The sequence below is a fragment of the Urocitellus parryii genome, chromosome 11 (genome assembly GCF_045843805.1).
Source record: "Urocitellus parryii isolate mUroPar1 chromosome 11, mUroPar1.hap1, whole genome shotgun sequence".
NCBI lineage: Eukaryota > Metazoa > Chordata > Mammalia > Rodentia > Sciuridae > Urocitellus > Urocitellus parryii.
In genome coordinates this window covers 30,470,107-30,486,716 of record NC_135541.1, presented here as the reverse complement: position 1 = coordinate 30,486,716, position 16,610 = coordinate 30,470,107, and the positions used below count along the sequence as shown (strand labels likewise).

The following is a 16,610-nucleotide window of genomic DNA, read 5'->3' as shown; positions in this document are numbered from 1 at the left end:
TATTTCCCCTTGCCCATCTCTTCTCCATGTGGTATTTATCAAAATATATTATTGAACCAGGCATGGAGACACATACCTGTGATCCCAGCAATTCCAGAACCTGAGACAGGAAGATCACAAGTTAAAGTCAGCCTCAGCAACTTTGTGAGATCCTGTGTCAAAAAATAAAAGGGCTGGGGGTGTAGCTTGGGGGTACAGTGCCCTGGGTTCAATCCTCAGTACCACAGGGAAAAAAATACCATTGACCATTTAGTTAAAAATACATATATAAAAAGTAATATACCTGGGCTGGGGATGTGGCTCAGGTGGTAGCGCGCTCGCCTGGCATGCGTGCGGCCCGGGTTCAATCCTCAGCACCACATACCAACAAAGATGTTGTGTCCGCCGAGAACTAAAAAATAAATATTAAAAAAAATTCTCTAAAAAAAAAAGTAATATACCTGTGCACACACACCAATTACCAGTTACTTTATCTACAATAAAGAAATGGGGTTGGGCATGGTGATACACATCTGTAATTCCAGAAGCTCAGATGGCTGAGCAGGAGTATTGCAAGTTCGAAGCCAGCCTTAACAATTTAACAAGGTCCTAAGTAACTTAGGGAGATCCTGTCTCAAAATAAAATATAAAAAGGGCTGGGGATGTGGCACAGTGGTTAAGCACCCCTGGTTTTAGTCCCCAGTATTAAAAAAAAATGGAGAAGGGTAAAATGAAAGAATATATTACACTTCAGGAGTCAGGAGGAGGAGGTAGAACCAAATTGCTTTTTCTGAGGATGTATTCTTTGTCCATAGGAACTGGGCTCTGGAGGAAAGCAGCAAACCCCCTTTTTAGTAGATACCTCCTGACTGCTGCTGGAGCACATCAATTGCACTTCCATTCTCCATTTCCAACATGCAGATCTATTCATTTAATTGATGGCTGTCCATCAAATCAGACTCTGATTTGCCTCATTGACAACTCTCATTCACAATAGGTCTTCACTAGTTTACTCTCTGATGTGTACTTCTTAATCTTAAATTGCACCACGAAACCATTCTGCCCTACCACCTTCCAATTCATATGATCATTGTTCTCAGTCTTTAACTCTTTCCTTGGGCTTTTCGTTGACCCTGGTAAGCACAGGAATCTCTCTGAGCCCCTCACTTCATAGAAGAGGCAGCAGGTCCGTCCAGAAGAGCACACAAGCAACACCAGGAACCTCCCCATACATATTCACTGAGTGAGTGAAAGGTCTCTTCTGTGTAAGCCCTGAATGTTTTTGAACAGAATTTTTTAATGTATTTAGTAGATACATACATCCAGTATTTTCCAGTACTGAGGATTAAACCCAGGGACCTGTACTCTCTAGGCAAGAGCTCTACCACTGAGCTATACCCAAGTGCCAACCTGAATGCTTTTGGAAGAATTCTGGCCTGATGACCTTTAGTCAGGCTCTTGAGTATATTCTATAGTGGACCAAAGACTTGTGTTTCTAAGCCTTAGGTCTGGAATAAATGCTTCTGTATTCCTATTCAGCACTGATGACTGATTATACATATATATATATATATATATATATATATTTTTTTTTTTTTTTTCTCCTTCTCCTCCTTCTCCTTCTCCTTTTCCTTCTCCTTCTCCTTCTCCTCCTTCTTCCCTTGTACTGGTGATTGAATCCAAGGATACTCTACCACTGAACCACATCCCCAGTTGCCTGCTCCCCCAAACACACACCTATTTTTTTTTTTTTTTGAGACAGGGTATAACTAAGTTGCCAAGACAGTCCTCAAACTTGTGATCCTCCTGCCTCAGCCTCCTGAGTTGCTGGAATTACAGGCATGCATCACACCACCCCTGGCTTGATTATAAGTTTCAAATCCCTGGGCCTCAATTTCTCTAGAAAAAAGAAACTGAGGACTGGGGATATAGCTCAGTTGATAGAGTGTGTGCTTGTGCTTGCTTCTCATGCATAAAGCCTTGGGTTAGATCACCACCACCAAAAAAAAAAAAAAAAAAAAAAAAAGAGGGAAACTGACAGACACAGAGGCAGATGATGGAAATCTCAATCCAAAGTAAGCCTTGTAAACTCACCTTACTCCATCTCCTTCCTGACTGAGGCGGGAACAGAATTCTAGCCCATAATACACCCTTCCCTGGGCAACCTTGAGTAAGTAATTCAATTTTCCCTTTTGTAAAATAAAAGGCATTCTTCTAGATCCTCTCTCCTCATGAAGGGGAAAATAAGATTACAGTTTTAGGGGAAACTCTGGCCATTTCTGAGGCTTAATTGCCAAGTTTGTAATTTGTGAGTAGGGCCAAGATTTGCTAATTTAGGGACTTCATTTACAAAGCATTCATTTGTGTTCGCTGTAATAAAGGCTTCTCTAAGTGTAAGCTCCCTGGGGGCATATTAAATCGGATTTACTTTACAAAAGGATCTGGGGGTAGGAGTAGTTTGAAGGCCCTGACAGCAAGTCCTGGAGTGACTAAGTCTCCTGTTCAGGTCGTGGTGGGTGGCCACTGCATTCCTATGAGACATCCTGGGACACTTCACCTTTTCACATCCAGTGGTTCCATTAGACAGACATCATAGAATAATAGACCTCTTTACAGTGAGCTGGGGAAACTGAAGCAAATATAAAACTTAAAAACTGGCCTTGCGGATCTTGAGGTCTGACTGGGAAGGAAACAGGCGTTTATAGACCAAGAAACAAAATTAAAGATGGATTTGGTGAAAATGCAGAGATCATGCTGCACAAACCCAAAGATCCTTGGATTCTGGCCCTGGGGCTGAATAGCTCTCAGAGAAGTCAGATAGCACTGTGGTGTGGAGCTTGGCTCTGGAGCTGGACTGCTCAGTAATCTATCCTTGTACAACTTTCTGAACCTCTTCTTTACCTATAAAATGAAGATAATCACAGTACCCCAAATTCTCTAATACTAATGTAAGAATCAAATGAGTTAGTACATGTAGCAAAGCCAGAACAGGCCTAGCATGTGGCAAGCATTCCATGTATGTTAATCATCAATTGTAACAGTATTGTTAATATTCATGACTAGAAAAATAGAGACCTACAGAGGGGTTTTCAGGCCTGAGAAGCCTAAGCTCAGAAACCAAAGCCTGAATTCAAACCCTAACTACTTAGTAACCCTGACTTACTGTGTAAGTCATTAAGCTCTGTATCTAAGTTTTCTTATCCGCAGAATGGGGATAAAACTAGTGAGTATCTCATAGCTGTAAACATTCAACAAGTTAATTCAAGGGGGGCTGGGAATGTGGCTCAGGCGGTAGCGCACTCTTCTGGCATGTGTGCAGCCCGGGTTCGATCCTCAGCACCACATACCAACAAAAATGTTGTGTCCGCCGAGAACTAAGAAATAAATATTAAAAATTCTCTCTCTCTCTCTCTCTCTCCTCTCTCACTCTCTAAAAAAGTTAATTCAAGGAAAGAACTTAGAGCCAAAGAACATTTTGTTTTGTTTTTGCAGTGCAGGAATCAAACCCCGGGGGACTTGCCTATGTTAGGCAAGCATTCTCTCACAGCTCCAGGAAAAAGCTTAGAACAGCACCTCACCCATTGTAAGGGCTCAAAAAATGTTAGCTCACTTTATTTTAAGCAGAGATGTGATGCAATCCTATCAGTGTTTCTGGAAGGCAGTGTGGAGGAGGGTTGGGAGATGGAAGCTGGAGGCTGAGGCTCTGGACTAGAAGAGCAGGAACCTGCCAAGATTCAGTGGGGGAGGATCTCCAGGTTCTACTTGTGTTATCAGGAGGGCATCTGTGAGGTTCCGCAACACCAGACCATTCTGGGAGCCCAGAGAGCTTGCACCTGAATTCAGGTGTTCATGCAAGGAAGGATTAGTCTGATTGCAGTGGCTCAAGCCAACTCTGATGGGTTCCCTGAGCAGGATTAGGGTCCTCCATCATTAGGTGTTGACCCTGAGCAAGTCACTCTGTATCTTCTCCTATCAAGTGAAAAAACAGGTAACACCTTTCCAAGTTCCCTTGGAGGTGGGAGTGGGGCTGCCCAGGGGAAGGAGAGTTTGCAGAAGGGATGGCAGCTGCTCAGATTGCAGAGGGTTTTTAAGTCTGTCTCTGTTCTGGGGGTGGGAGCTGTAACTGTTCTGCTTCTCCCTTTTCTTTAACTTCTGTGAACCTTCCCTAGCGACCTACCAGAAAGGAGGCATAGAGAAGAACACAGTCCTGCTCCAAAGAACTTCTGTGGTTTGAATGTAGGTGTCCCTCCAAAGTGCCTACAGTGAGACCTATTTTCAAGGTGATGGCATCAGAATGTGGGACTTTGGGCAAAAGTGATTATGTCATGAATAGAGTGCTAGGACTGGGCTTGTAGCTCCAAGAACATTCCTCTAAACATGATGAGGCCCTGGGTTTGATCCCCAGCACTGCAGGGTGGTGGGAATTTTGAAGGAAGTGGTAGCTGCACTTTTTGCCTTTTTGCTTTTCCACCCTTCAACCATGTGAGAAAAGCAACTGCCCTCTTTGCCATGTGAGAACACAGCAACAAGTCCTACTTTGGAAATGGAGAGCGGACTCTGAATCTGCCAGCACCCTGATCTTAGCCTTCCTAGCCTCTAGAAGTATAAGACATAAACTTTTATTCTTTATAAATTATCCAGTCTCAAGTGTTTTGCTACAGCAGCAGAGACAAAAACTCACAACCCCACTTGTGAGGTACTATACCAAACTCAGAAGCCCTGTCATCTGCTTACAATTTACAAAGCACTGTTGGGTCCTTGAATACAGTTTTCTGGGGCCCCCTACAATCCTTCTGTGGTAAAGTGATTGCATAAATGACACCAATAGTTCACTCTTCCTGAATCTGTGCTCTTTGCAAAGTAACTTTACAGCTCCCACTGCTTAGACCCTTACACAGGTGAGAAAGCCAACTGAGGAACTAATTGACTACAAATACATGTTTGAGCTTCACCAAGCCCAGCTGAGCTCTGCAGAACCACAAGCCAACACACAGACCCAGAGAATAATAAATCCTTGTTTAAACATTGGGTTTATTTGTTACAAAGCAATAGCTAACTAATACACCTACTAATTCCCATTGCTCAGATGAGTACCTAAGGCCCGCAGATAACCAATGACTTGCTTCACACCATGTAACCTTTGGGGAGCCCAACCATGAATCAAATAAGGATACTCAAGACTCAATCCCTGCTAACCTCTGTGTCTGCCCTGGACACAGACAACAAGACTTTACAACTGCTTTTAAAAGTTAGTATTAGCTTAGAAAACCATCAGCCAGGGCTGGGGTTGTGACTCAGTAGTAGAGGCACTGAGTTCAATTCTCAGTACCACATATAAATAAATCAAGTAAAGGTCCATTGACAACTAAAAATATTTTTAAAAAGAAAAGAAAACCATCAGCCATACTTTACCTTAAATCTCTTTTTCTCATCCTGTCTTAACCCATGCCTCTTTGGATATACATGAAATGTTATACTTGCTCCCTCCAATAATTCATTTGAAAATGTGGGGCTATTTTCTTTACAATTGTGTACCTTGGTTTCCTCAACTGTAAATTAGGAATATTTTGTACTACCTCCTTAGCTGCCATGAGAATTAAATGATGACAATTAAATTAATGTTAGAGGGCTGGGGATGTGGCTCAAGCGGTAGCACGCTCGCCTGGCATGCGTGCAGCCCGGGTTCGATCCTCAGCACCACATACCAACAAAGATGTTGTGTCCGCCGAGAACTAAAAAATAAATATTAAAAAAAATATATTAAAAAAAAATTAATGTTAGAGAAGTGCTCAGAATAGTGGCTGACATACACCAAAGGCCGCAACATTAAATAAAAGAGTATGATTAAAAATGGGCCATAGCAATGGCAATTGAATTAGGAAACATTTTAATTTTGATCACAAGAGTTACATGTTTTTCACTTTGATCTGGTGACATCAGTTTGAGGGTTGAGTCAGCTTGTCTGCTTGTCATAAACTCTTCTATCCAAAATGGCATGGGAGACAACATCTTGTAGGTGGCAAACCAGTTTTTGAAAACCAAACATGTAGAGAAGCACTGATGGGATATTATTACACATTTATGTCATATACAGAGAATACATTCCTGGTAGTTTGTGTGTAAATTAAGTCCTAATATAAATCCCTATTATTTGAAGAACTCATCTGGGAAATTATTCAGTGGGGGAGGATCTCCAGGTTCTACCTGTGTTATCAGGAGGGCATCTGTGAGGTTCTGCAACACCACACCATTCTGAAGAAATGAAGATTGCTTTTATAAATAAGTCAGTATTCCTTAAGGGATATTTTAAAAATTGACTAGAAATGCATTGAATCGCTTTTGTATCAGTCTAAAATAATTCTCCCTTACCCAGGATTCCCTTAAAGGACTCTGATCCCTCTCTCCTTTTCCAAGGTACTCCCACAGGTTCCAGGCTGCCTGCCACTAAAACTCAGTTCAATTCAAGTGACCTCCCACCTCCTCTCATTTGGCGTCCCTCCCTTTTCTTTTCAGGCATAGGACCTGCCTGCAATTCCTGCCTCTTACCAAGTAGTTTGGAGAAGTTGTCCTCAGTGACTCCAGTGTCACGACTCTGATGTCTGAATATTCAGCTGCCAAACCTGCAGGATCTCTGGATTATGCCCTAGCTGGCAAAAACATACTTGCAAATTCCTTCACAAACAGGGACATCTATGAGAGACACAACCCACGGTTCTAACAGAAACCCCATCAGGTTCTATAGTTGGAGGAACATGCATCTCTGGTTAAAAACTCAGTGTCTGATGGCTCTGGCAGGCTGGCACTTATGAAAGAAGGCTCTGATGCATTTCTCAGCCCTCCTCAAATGCTTTTCATGCTAGTATTATTCTGTGCCTCTGAACACACTGTTGCCTTGGCCTCTAATTCCTGATGTTCCTCCATATTCTTCCTTCAACCACCTCCACTCTCCACTTGGCAAACTTTTACTCATTGTTTAAGACCCAGTTCAGAGACCTCAGATCCTAGATGGTAGATGAAGCACTTGCATTTACTGTCTCTAAAACTATAACAAACAAAAAATCTTTAAAAGAAAAACAAAACAAAAAAAAAAAGCCGGGAGCAATGGCATATACCCATAATCCCAACTACTTGGGGCTGGGCATGGTGGCACACATCTATAATGATGAGAGGCTGAGGTAGGAGATAGCAAGTTTGAGGCCAGACTCGGCAACTTAGTGAGATCTTGTCTCAAAAAATAAAAATGGCTGGGGATGTAGCTCATGGTAAAGTACCTATGGATTCACTCCCTACTGAGAAAGAAGGAAGGAAAGAAGGACAGACAGGGTAATACCAAAGTAAGAAAATGAGAAGTCTAAGACATCAGAGGGAACCAGGGTATTCTCCAGAGGAGCCCTGGAGAAGGTTCAAAGAGGAATGGGCCATGAGGATAGTCATGGGATTATACAGTATACAACTTGGAACTCTGCAGTTTGGGGGCCTTTCTCTGCCCTCTTTGATAAATAACATTAACAGTCCTGGTCCAAGTCTTTTAAGAGTTCCTTGTAGATGAAAAAGTTCAAGTATTTTAGAAAATACTCTCTAAAGTACCCCAGCTTGGGAAGGGTAACTACTGAATGCAGCAGAGTTTGAGAAGAGCAGAACAGAGAGGAATTGAGTGACTCTAGTCCCATGGGACAAAGAGAGAGAAAAAAATAAAAGTAAAAAAAAAGCAGAGAAAAGGACAATGACATTGTGAGAGTTGTAGGAGCCCCTGCCTACATGCCAACTTTTTGGTCACACTCCTGCTCGTGACCAGACAGCTCTTTGAATCAGGAGAAATAACTCCTTGGAGGCAGACCAGACTGGCTAATCCTTCGGGTGCAGAGGATTGAGCTCAACCTATTCCTCAGTTCCCAGTACATCGTTATCACTGATGCAGTCAAGCCTCTCTCTTACATCTATTCCTTTTATCTTTGCTCTCTGAACTCATCTACAAGGAACTCTTAAAATTTGTTTAATGCCTTTTTATTGAACGTGCTTCATAAAATATGCTGTTTTGTATGCTTGTTTTATAGCTTTATTTATATATAATTGGTATACAAAAAAACTACACATATACAAAGTGTACAATATCCATCATATCCAAATTTTCTCTTGGCCCTCCTTAGTGACTCCTCTCCTTGGGCAATCACTGATCTACTGTCTGTCACTGTAAATTAGTTGCACTTTTAGGGCTGGGGATGTAACTCAGAGCTTGCCTAGTATACAAGAGGCCCTAGGTTCAATCTTTAGTCACAATGCTATAAATAATAATAATAAATAAATACTTATTTAATAATTCAAATAATTAGATAAATAAAATATGGGATTATAGGTATGTTTCACAGTACTTACCTACCAGTCACTATTATTATTATTATTATTATTATTATTATTGCCAGGTGTGGTGGCACTTTGTTGAGGGTCACAGCAGAGTCAGGATGACGCATGGCATTTTTGCCAGAAGTAGTGGTTGAGAGGTGATGCCAGCGAGCCATTAAGATGATGACTTTTGAGTTCTCATGGAATTCCCGTTGAGTTCCAGTTGAGCTCTTGCGGGGATTCCTGAAGAGTTCGACGTTGGTTGGTGAAGTTCCCGTGGTGGGAGTTCCGGTTGGTGTGGTGTGTTCCTGGAAGAGCCGCGTGGGTGGCGTTCGGGAGAGTTCCCGGGGACTGTGCTGGTGGAGTTCGGAAATAAAGTTTGTTCCTGCTTGAGTGGCTTGTGATTTGTGCCCAGCCAGACTGCGGCAGCACTTGCCTGTAATCCCAGCAGCTCAGGAGGCTGAGGCAGGAGGATCAAGAGTTCAAAGCAAGCCTCAGCAATTTAGGGAGGCCCTAAGTAACTCAGTTAGACCCTGTCTCTAAGTAAAATATAAAAAAGGGCTAGGGATGTGGCTCAGTGGTTAAGCTCTCTGAGTTCAATCACCAGTACAAAAAAAAAAATTAAAAAAAGAATATAACTAAAAAGTGGAATTTATGGGAGGCAAAAGTGAAAATTTGTTAACAAACAGCTTTGATTTTTGGAGAGGAAAATTGATACAATCTCTAGTTGATATTTTCAAGATAATAGAAGTACATTGCTAAAAGTATTAATATAAATAGGTATTATTTATTGGGTTCATAATATATACTAGCCACTATTTATTTGTTTGTTTGTTTGTTTTGGTACCAGAGATTGAACCCAAAGGTGCTTAACCACTAAGCAACATCCCCAGCCACTCTTATTTTTTATTTTGAAACAGGGTCTCATTTAGTTGCTTAGGGCCTCAATAAATTGCTGAGTCTGGCATGAACTTATGATACTCCTGCCTCAGCCTCCCAAGACCCTGGGATTATAGGTATGTTCCACAGCACCTACCTGCCAGTCACTACTGTAAAACCTTTATGTATATAAACACATTTAATTACACAAGGTATGTGCAATTTTATTTCTTGGCGTGCTGGTGATCAAACCAAGGCTTGCATGTCAAGCAAGTGCTCTATCACTGAGCTAAACCCCCGCCCTAGTAGGTACAATTTTTATCTCCCTTTATAGGTTATTCTCTAGAGAAATAAAATAATACCATGATTTACAAAACACTAGGAAGGGGAGAGAGGAGAAAAACTGGGAGGTGACACATGTGAAATTTTTACTGTTCATAGAAGTCATCAGATACTAACTAAATTTATTAATTCAAAACCGGGTGCAGTGTCACACACCTGTAATCCCAGCAGCTCCAGAGGCTGAGACCGGAGAATTGCGAGTTCAAAGCCAGCTTCAGCAAAAGTGAATCGTTAAGCAACTCGGTGAGACCCTGTCTCTAAATAAAATACAAAATAGGGCTGGGATGTGACTCAGTGGTTGAGTGCCCCTGAGTTCAATCCTCAGTACCAAAAAAAAGATTTTAAGATGCTTATTTGAAATTATAATGATAACCATTAATAGCAGTAAAAAATAGAAATATCAAATTAAAAGAGAACTAAAAATGTGTAGTTGGATTCATAGTGTTCAACTACCATTATAATTGGTTGTATGTGTATTTGTGTGGGTTTCCTTTAGCTTCTTCATTATTGTGAACCTGATTTATTTGTCCTTCCTGTCTCAGCTGAAATATTCCCTCCCCTACATTGCTAAAGCTCCCTGTGCTTTCCTGCCAGATTTATCACTATAATAATACAATTGGGAGTTTACATGTCTGTTGGGACTCTCCTTAAGAGAGGGACTGGGGATTAAATCCAGAGGTGCTTTACCACTGAGCCACATCCCCAGCTCCTTTTATATTTTATTTAGAGACAAGGTCTTGCTAAGTTGCCTAGGGAAAAGAGGTCTGGGGATATAACTCAGAGGTAGAGCCCTTGAGTAATATGCACTTAGCCAAGGAAAGGAGCTTTATCTGGTGAGAGCCTTCTAGTTGTATCATAAAATGGCAGAAAGCATCATGTGGTGAGAGAGAGCAAGATTTCAAAATTGAAGACTCAAGCCCTTTTTAAATGGGCATTATTCAATACATGAGTTTAAAGCCATTTTCAGACCAGAATACCCTCCAATTGATCTCACTCCCAATACTGTTGAATTCGGGATTAAGTTTGCAACACATGTTTTGGGATGATGATGAACCCAGCCTAATTCCATTTTAAAATTGGGAGCCATCTTGTCACAAGGTCAAGAAAAATTCATTTCTGTTTTACTGTAAAATGCTAAGATTTCTATTTGGCCTGACCATACTTTGATGCTTTAAAAACTTACTTGGAATTCTTGCCCATACTTTGAACCTACCTGTGCCTTGACTAGATAACAACCCTCTCTGAAATCCCAACTGCTTCTCATTAACTCTGATGTTGAAATCTAAGTTTGCTCCCTACCTTGAGATGTTAAGTCATGTAGATCATTAACCTGCTATCTGCACTTATATTAAACTTGCCTGAACCCTGTCAGCTGTTTAAGTTCCAAAGACAACCCCCTTTGTAATTTTTTTGTGTTATAAAAACTTCCCTGCAATCAGACCAGCTGCTGTTCTCTGATATGGCTTTTGGGGCAGACAGTTGCTGGCCAGCTCATTTGTGTAAACAATATAAACTTGCTTTAATTTTAATTGCAGTCTGTGCTCTTTTCTTTGCGTTGTGGGTTCAACAGTGACACATTCAAACCATAGGAGTTGTCACAAAGTTATTAATAATACTTCCTTTTTATTCTTTTACTGTCAGATCTCTAATGAATAAAATCATTCTATTTTTTTTTTCTTTTTAGTACCAGGAATTAAACAGGGGCTCTTAACCACTAAACCACATCCCCAGCCCTTTTTAATATTTTATTTAGAGACAGGGTCTCACTGAGTTGCTTAGGGCCTCTCTGATTTGTTGAGTCTGGCTTTAAACTCTCAATCCTCTTGCTTCAGCCTCCTGAGCTGCTGAGATTACAGGCATGTGCCACCACACCTGGCTCTTTCATTCTTGATATTGGTAATTTTTGTTCTTTAAAAAAAAAATCTTGGGGCTGGGGATGTGGCTCAAGCGGTAGCGCGCTCGCCTGGCATGCGTGCGGCCCGGGTTCGATCCTCAGCACCACATACCAACAAAGATGTTGTGTCCGCCGAGAACTAAATAAAATAAATATTAAAAATTCTCTCTCTCTCTCTCTCTCTCTCTCTCCTCTCTCACTCTCTTTAAAAAAAAAAATCTTGATCAGTTTAGTTAGGTTTTATCAATTTTGTTGATTATTCAAAGAACCTATTTTTCCCTTTTTAAAAAAATTTGGGGCTTGGAGTATAACTCAGTGGTGGAACACATACTTAGCATGCTTGAGGTCCTAGATTTAATCCAAAAAATAAATGACAATAATTTTTTATTTATTCTTTCTAGAAATATATGCCAGTAGGGTGTATTCTGATATATTATACATACAGGATTCCCATTATTATGGTTGTATATGATATGGTCTACCACGAGGCCTGCGCAATGGTTTCATTAATGAGGTTCTAGGCATAAAGTTAGTTAGAAGAGATCGAAATAAAACACACAGACTCAGTTACCTTATTTCTATTGCTAGGTCCGAGATGGCTCCCCTCTCTGGTTCGCTCCTCTAACCGCCCAGCAGGGCAGCAAGGATTACTCAGGGCTAGCAGGAGAGAGAGAGTGAACACGCTGGGGACTAGCCTTTTATTGGGGAACAAGAGATTCAGGGGAGAATTCCATCCAATGAAGGTTGAGGGGGGGCTGCACTCCAAGGTCAGGGTCAGTGGTCAGGCACACCCCCACACGGATGGGCTCTCTCATCAGGAAAGGGTCGGGAAAGCTTCGACATAGACAAAGCACCACAGACCCTTAACAGGAGTCACCCAATCACGTGTTAGAATGGCTTCCCACAATGTGGAGTTACATTGGTCATGTATTAATATATAAGGATAAGGATAGGAAAGTAATGGAGGTGACGGCCAGTGGCCAGGCCAACTTCTCATTTCAGGGTTCTTCTTCCTGCCCAGGAGAGTGTAAGCCACCCTAAGACTTAAAGTCTCAAATAATTAGTGAATAACAAAACACAAATGGCCAGAAATATATTTACAAAAATGAAGCCCCTGATAGATTAGTCCACGTGGGTGCTGGAACCAGACAAAGAAAAAATGGAACTAGACAAAAGAAAAAATATTTAAGGGGATACATCAAAGGCAGGGATAAGGTTTTAAGGACGGAGTCTTGCTTCCTGATGTCTAGCAATCAGCAAGTTGATTGGCATCTTTTCAGATCACACCCATCTCAGGTGCTATGTGGTATCTCTGCAGAGCTTGAGGGGAAAGTTCACCTGCATCAGGCAGTCAATCCCTGTGGGGGTGTCATGGGAGGTTCCCAATGCCAGACTTATCCCCTCATGAGGCTACAATGCGCAACATAGTTCACACACAGCCCACGCTGCTGGTGATAGGAAAGATATGTCCGAGATTCATTCTATTATATCTTTTTTATTCCTGTCCCTACCCCCACCCCAACTTCCCTTTATTCCCTTGTCTAGTATAATTAACTTCTACTTTCCTCTCCTTGGTTGTGGTTTAGCTTAATTTTAAAAAAAATTTTTATTTTATTTTTTTACTTGGGAATGAACCCAGTACTGGGATTAACCACTGAGCCACAACCCCTGACCCCTTTTAAAAATATTTTATTTAGAAACAGGGTCTCACTGAATTGCTTAGGACCTAAGTTGCTGAGGCTGGCTTTGAACTCCTAATCCTCCTGCTTTAGCCTCCAGAGCCACTGAGATTACAGGTCCTCACCACTGTGCCCAGCTGGTTCACATAATTTTGGTTTTTTTTGGTGGGGGGTACTGGGGATTGAACTCAGGGGTACTCAACCATTGAGCCACATTCCCAGCCCTATATTTGTATTTTTATTTAGAGACAGGGTCTTCACTGAGTTGCTTAGTGCCCCACCTCACATTTGCTGAGGCTAGCTTTGAACTTACAATCCTCCTGCCTCAGCTTCCCGAGCTGCTGAGGATTATAGGCATGCACCACGAGGTCTGGCTCGCAGTATCCATCTTTTTTTTTTTTTTTAAGTAGCCTTTTTTAAAAATATATATTCTTTCATAACTTTAATTATTTTTTTATGAGGAGCTGAGGATAGAACCCAATGCCTCACCCATGCTAGGCAAGTACTCTACCACTGAGCTACAGCCCAAGTCCTCACAGTATCCCTCTTAACAAAGGTTTCCTGGATCATTGTATCAAGAATGACAGAACAAATCTGGAAACAAGACACCACTTCTACTAACATTTTAAAGCATGTGACAACAAAGCAAGTTGTCACATGGCCATGCTTAACTGTGGGTGGAATGGGGAAGACATCCCACAATATGCCCAAGGGGAGTAACCAGGAATATGTGAAAAGTCCTAGCATCTATCATATCCACAAAACTGATCTCATGACCACTATGAATCGTGGTTGTTAACCATAGTTCAGATAACACTGGTTTAAAGGCTTGTTTTTATTTTTGGGTTTGTCATGCTGGGGATTGAACCCAAGGGGCTTGTGTATGCTAGCAAGCACTCTACCAATGAGTTCAGTTTAAAGGTTTCTTTTTGTTTTTCTGGTACTGGAGATTGAACACAGGGGCACTTAACCACGGAGCTACGTCCCTACACCTTTTTATTTTTTGAGACAGGATCTCGCTAAATTGCTTAGGGCCTTGCTAAATTGCTGACTGGATTTGAACTTGCAACCCTCTGTCTCAGCCTCGAGTTGCTGAGATTACAGGTGATAAAGAATTCTTATGTTGATTTACAATCTGACTCATTATTAACTCCCTTCTGCTGTCCCAAGATCTGCCACTAGGGATGCTCAAAACACATCTTCTCCCCAACCTTTGTGAGGCGAGGGCAAAAGAACAGTCTGTGTGGATAATGAATAATTGGTCAGGGAAATGGAAGCTGATTCAAGGGAAATAAAATTCTAATACCTCCTGAGCATTTACCCCTCCTCCATCCTGTTGCTACATCTGCCTCCAAGGAATTGTTTCTCCCAACAAGGAGTTGTTAATGAGCACCCCCTTGCTCCTTTCCCACTCTTAGGATGGGAGGAGGGGGCGTGAAAACAAAGGAAATCTGAAATCTATAAGAGAGGTAGGACATCCCTACTCCTTCTCGCACCAACTTGGACCCACTTCTCTGTGGAGGAGTCTCTTTAAATAGAACTTTTTTTTAAGAAAGAGAGGGAGAAGAGAGAGAATTTTTTTAATATTTATTTTTCAGTTTTCAGTGGACACAACATCTTTTATTTTTATGTGGTGCTGAGGATCGAACCCAGGGCCCTGTGCATGCCAGACAAGCGCGTTACTGCTTTTTACTTTTGCCTTGGCATTTCTCTGGGACTCAATGGGAACATTGGTAACATCTCTGGTCTCATTAGAACAGTCCTATTTGGAGATGGCCTCTCTTCCCTAAATCTGCCCTTTCCAGGCATAACAATTGTCAGTTGTTCTTCCCAGAATGGGCCTTCCTATTTCCTTTCCATCCTGTTTACTCTCCTCAGGCTACAACCGAGTTTGCCAATATGCCTCTTAAAGTATAGCCTCAAAATATGTTGAGCACCTTGGAGTTTATCAGTTCCCATTTTTTAAGAGAGATGAGGGATGAATAAACTTAAGGATAGGAGTGACCTTCAGAAGCTTTTTCTGTAGAGCCAGTTATTTAATTTCCTCAGTCAGCAAATGCAACTGATAATCATATTCCTAGTGGGAGGCCCATGAAATCTGATCAGCTTGTTTTCCAGCTTAAAACCCCTACAATGATATCTAATTACTCTGGATAAAATGCTCATTCCTTTACCAAATTTGGAAGGCCTGGTGTAATTGGCTTTTGCCTTTTTTATTTTATTTTTTTTACTTGTTTCTCTAGCCTTGTATTTTACAGCCATTTCTTTCTCTCACTGTTGCAAGTTATTGGACCTTGTTTGTGTCCTGGAATATACTCTCTTGCCTTAGTGTTACTGTTGGGATATCCAGCTGAAATCCAGGTCCTTGGTGTCCCAAACAGAATTGAGCAAGGCACACAGAGGTTAACAGGCAAAGTACAGAATAATTGAAGATGAAAGTAGCATTCTGTTAGGTAGAGCAGAGTGGGCCAAGAGAGAAAAAGGCTCATGGCCTCAGTGGCTGAAAATAGGGTCTTATAATGCTGAGTTGAGGCGTTCTCTTCCCTAAATGGACCTGATTGAAGACCTTACCCCATTTGTTCCCATTGGTTACTTTATGATTCCTGATTAGACTATTTTTCATTCTCTACTCCCCTTGGAAACTGTCATGGTCATGACTGTTCTTGTCTTGTTCTCCAGTGGCTTCTTTCTTACACCCTGTTCTCCACCACCCTGGTGTCCCCGAACTCCTACCTAGTAGGGGCGCCAGTACTGGAATGGAACCCAGGGGCACTTTACCACTGAGTTACTTCCCTGGTTCTTTTTATGTTTTATTTGACATAGGATTTGGCTAAATTGCTAAGGTTAGCCTGGAATTTGGAATCCTTCTTGCTTAGATTACCTGCATGTGTGCCACCATATCCAGCTTGGAGCTTCACATTCTTAGGACCCATTCTTCCTGTTACAGCATTTCACATACCCTCCTCTGCCTCACTAAATTGATTCCTCTTCATCCTCAGATGTTTTTTTTTTTTAATATTTATTCTTAAGTTTTAGGTGGACACAATATCTTTATTTTACATTTATGTGGTGGTGAGGATCGAACTCAGTGCCTCGTGCATACCAGACGAGCACTCTACCACTGAGCCACAACCTCAGCCCTCATCCTCAGATGTGTTAAAAAATCTCTTCCAGGCTGGGGTTGTAGCTCAGTGGTAGAGTGCTTGCCTAGCATGTGCAAAACACTAGGTTCAATTCTCAGCACCACATATAAATAAAATAAAAGTCCATCGACAATTAAAAAAATATATGATAATACATCAGACACTAGAAAGGCAATATGTCAATCAATGGAAGGGAAACTGATGTGATACAGCAATTTGTATACGGGGTAAAAGCGGGAGTTCATAATCCACGTGAATCAACCGTGTAATATGATGTATTAAGAACTATGTAGGGCTGGGGATGTGGCTCAGCGGTAGCGCGCTCGCCTGGCATGCGTGCGGCCCGGGTTCGAT

General features: G+C 41.6%; 1 pseudogene; it reads right to left on the bottom strand.

The window, feature by feature from the left end:
• Positions 1-830: 830 nt before the first annotated feature.
• LOC113189088 (small ubiquitin-related modifier 2 pseudogene) lies at positions 831-1,209 on the bottom strand (annotated as a pseudogene).
• Between the last annotated feature and the right edge of the window lie 15,401 nt (positions 1,210-16,610).